The sequence below is a fragment of the Rhinolophus sinicus genome, linkage group LG06 (genome assembly GCF_036562045.2).
Source record: "Rhinolophus sinicus isolate RSC01 linkage group LG06, ASM3656204v1, whole genome shotgun sequence".
Classification (NCBI taxonomy): domain Eukaryota; kingdom Metazoa; phylum Chordata; class Mammalia; order Chiroptera; family Rhinolophidae; genus Rhinolophus; species Rhinolophus sinicus.
The window spans coordinates 158,202,068-158,206,145 of record NC_133756.1 but is presented as its reverse complement, the minus strand read 5'-3'; the positions used below and the strand labels follow the sequence as shown (position 1 = coordinate 158,206,145).

The following is a 4,078-nucleotide window of genomic DNA, read 5'->3' as shown; positions in this document are numbered from 1 at the left end:
GTGTTCCCAACAAGCCACGTGGCTTAAGCTGTCTGGTCCCTCACGCTGTTGCCGCGGATCCCTCCTCCCAACATTTCTTCATGTAAAAGCTCTGTCTGTTCTGAGTGGTTGTCAAGCCCGCTGCCCTGTAACAGACTACTTGCTAATGCCTCTCCTCAGAACTGTCATGGCCCCATCCCCGAATTGTCCATAGAGCACCCGCTTATGGTCGGGGAGGCTGAGACCTGCCCGCTGGGCGATTCTACTGCTGGGTCCCTGACGACCCATGTGGTCCTCCTGTTGGACACGGGAAGTGAACAGGGGCTTCTTTTGATCGAATTAGCACTGATTTGATAGGAAATCTCTCTTGATATCGTTGGAAATATTCTCTTAGAGAAGGAAGTGAGTTGGCGGAGGTAGTCTTCCTGTTGGCACTGGTTTCTGTTGGGATATGAAACCACTGATTGTTTTTACCCTAACCAGATTTAGTGCTTTGTCACTAATATTTATTCATTCATTCCGGGCATATTTGATGATCCTCTTCACGGTGCCACTCACGATGATAAGTAAAGATGAGCTTGTCAGACACTGAGCTTCCATTAAGGAGCTTCATTCCAGGGGGACTCCCATCAATTCACTGACTATACATTGGTAAAGCTACAACCTCAGCTTTGCTGCAAAGGTGAGGAGCATGGTGCCAGCAACACCCAGCTTTGACCTGTCACTGAGGTATGTGACATGGATGGTGGCATCAGCCCTCAGGGAGGAAGGGAGGGCTGGACGCCAGGCCTTGTGACCTGCCACGTCCTCTGTGGGCAGGACCAGGGAGGCTCACTAGGTACAAATAGCCCTGGGCTCCCAGGCTCCTGAGTCCAGCTCCTGTAATTGCTCATCTTTTGCTAAAGCTGAAAACTCAAAGCAAAAGAAACCATGAGGCTGTTCTTCCCTGTCCTGCTGGTCACTCTGGCCTTTTGCTGCTACGAGGGTGAGTATCATTGCTAACCAGACTGGCATCTGCCCTGGTAAGTTACCTGCTCTGAACTACATGACTTATTTGGGAAGGGGGTGAACGGATCCCAATTCAAACCTTTTCCACCTCTTGTGACCCAGTCCCCCAAAGCTCAGGGTTCATATGCTCAATTCCCAATACTCTGGAACTTTCATTTTAAAAATAGCGTTGCAGGCACATGTGAGAGTTCTCCATCTGAAGCCTCACTCCGTGTCTGTGATCATGTTCTCAGAAGCCACAGGACAGAATTAAATTGGGATGTGAATCACTGTTCTGCCACTCGGCAGCGTTGTGACCTTGAACACAATGCTTAGTCTCCAGGTCTCCTCTTACTGGGTTTCACAGCCACCACCAAGACCAGCTACGACAGTGGAGTAACATCAAGTAGGTCCAGAGACCAGCTCTAGGTGTCAGTACCCAGTCGTTATCCAGTAGTCATCAGATGTCTCCTGCCCGGGGTCTTTTAGGTGCCAGGTCAGCCCACAGCTGGTGACTCATAGCTTCAGACACACAAAATGTTACAGCTGGAGGGTTTTAGTTCTCGGTTCAAGGAGAGCCAGCATTCTCCGATTCTGAATAATAAATCTCAATGGGCTCTGCCAATGAGCAGCACTCTACCTGCAATCCCTGCTCGTCCTCTGAGAGCACGAGCACAACGGGAGCAGAACCAGAGCAATCGCTAGGGCTCCATCGCCATCGCTCTGATCTAACTCTAGCCGTTCATCCAACACCATTTTGTGTGTCTCCATGACCTCGATCCTGACCCAAGTCTTTTGGAGTCTTTCTCTTTCATCTGACTCTCAGAGCCTCCTCGTCCTCCCCGTGCTGTCTGATTAGGGTCAGATGAGAGCCTGGAAGGGCACTTTCCAGGCTGCAGGTGACTCAACGACTGAGGGGATGGAGAATCCAGACCCGGAGAAGCGGTTACTTCAGGTCTCAGCACAATTGCCTTGGGTCAAAAATAACTCTGAGTTCCCACCTCCCACCCTCTCTGAGGAATTCTGTACATCAGTGCACAAAAAAAGAGCCAATCATACTTTTGTGTATAAGCTTCAGATGTGTTAAACTTAAACTCATATTTTTTTAACTTTGTAGCTGTGTCGGCATCCAATGACATAATTCTATTGTTTAATTTAGTTTCCAAAGAACATCTTCCAATACTTAACAGTTTTCCTGACCTCTCTCCAGATTTATTCCCCCCTCTATGATCTCTGGTGAGATCTGACTCTACCATTCACTTGAAAGATTGATAACTACAATCTCCTCTTCCTCAATATCCAAGAACAAAGAAGGTGTCATTCTATGGAAAGGAAAACCTTCGTTTTTGAAATCTAGGGAAAGTGAATTTCAACACAGCAGGAGAGATGTGGATAACAGTTAGTGTCTTTTAGAAAGAATAAAAACTGAACTAGGGATCCCTCAAATTGTTTTGCAGGACTCCCTTGCTCTGTGACCTTGAGGTAGTCAGACTTCTAGGGTTTGCATGGTCATTGGCACAATTGTGTGATGAGCTCATAAAACCGCTGGGGTTTCTCTCAGGTCTAACATCAGAGAGGAAAAGGGACTTTCTTTATATCACTTGTATTTCTTTTTCTTATGTTCCAGCCAATGCAAATGTGTGTCCATCCCTTGCTAGTGAAGTGAGAAGCTTCCTTTTGGATTCTGTACCCACCTACGAGGGCATTCTTCAGTTTTTTAATCCACCTCCAGAAGCTGCTCGGGATGTGGTGAGAGTGAAGGAAGGATTCACTAACGACATATCCTATTTTCACCGACAGAAAATTCAAAGTTTTGTGGTAAATTCTTTTTCTTTCTGCACAGAGGCCTCTGCTCAGTGCACAGCCCGGAGGAGGGTTGGCATCTGCTCTGTGAGGGCACAGGAGGCGGAGGCCCGTGCTCCCTGCTCACGTGTGAGAGGCTGATCCCTGGCCTCCGGGTGGATGAGACCATGACACCTGCTGAGCTGTGCTTGAGCTGCACAGAGAGTTTGGCCTGATCCCTCTTCTCAGGTCACCTCCCTGGGCGCCAGGTTCCCCTCAGTGTCCTCAGGGGGAGGAAAACCAGGGGCCCACGCAGCCATGTTGGACGCCCAGAGCCGGCTGCCTCCCTGCCCAGGAGCTGTCGGGGTCTGAGCTCCCCTCACCCAGGGCCCAGGCACTGGGAATCTCATGGGGAGGGTGGGAGTGTTGAAGGGGAGACAGCGGGAGGGAGGGAAGTAGCCCCCGCCTCTGTCCTGATGGAGGGTCACCGGCTGGGGTCTCTGAGCTTCTGCAGAGCCAAGGCCCACCCCTCGTACCTTTGCCCACTTTCCCACCCGTCACGTATCACTGCCCGTGAATAGAGCCACCCCTGTGATGGCTCCTGCAGCCTCATATGAAACCGAAACACTTAAATCATGTCTTTATGAAGAAATCAGATGTTTAAAGGTGTCTCAGCCCAATGTTGCTGGAATTAAGTCAGGTTTATGCACATTTCCATGATACCTGGGTGCTCAGAGCAGAGAAGCACATGTGCCCTCACGGTGAATTTCCACACCTCCAGGCTGGAAATCTGAAAGCAGAACTTCCCAGGGCCCTCCCACTGCTGTCCCGGTCTCTCAACCCCATGTCAACCTCGGAATGAAAAAGCACAGTCCTGGGACCTCAAGCTCAGAGAAAGCAAATCCTGGGCTGTTCTTCACCCTGCTCCTCCATTCCACTCTTGGGTCCCTCGGGGTCCCTTTCCCGGGCTCTGGACATGGCTCTTTCCTCACCCACATGGTTTGTTGTAAGTGGACCAGGTCGTCTGACTTCACCTCTCGCACTGCTGTCCTGCCTGGGACCCTCCAATGCCTTTGCTGGTTGAAATATTTCTTCTACATCCTGGTTTTGAGCAACAGCCTTTGCAAATGTATCATGTCCGGGAGCAGCATCACTGACCTACCTGTTCTCTCTTCTCCTATTTCAGATGAATATAGTGTCCACATGTGAATCCTAGGTTAAAAAGAATCTTACACACAAGGACCTCTGACGTTCCATGTGACCTGATCTTCCCAGAAAATGTAAAGGTTTCAACATCTTGCTTCAATAAATCACTCGCCCTGCACGTCTC

General features: G+C 49.7%; 1 long non-coding RNA gene across 1 annotated transcript; it reads left to right on the top strand.

The window, feature by feature from the left end:
- Positions 1 to 797: 797 nt before the first annotated feature.
- LOC141572473 (uncharacterized) lies at positions 798 to 4,078 on the top strand. The gene is made up of 3 exons (XR_012497822.1): positions 798 to 964; positions 2,594 to 2,784; positions 3,935 to 4,078. It is a non-coding gene; the product is annotated as an uncharacterized LOC141572473 (long non-coding RNA).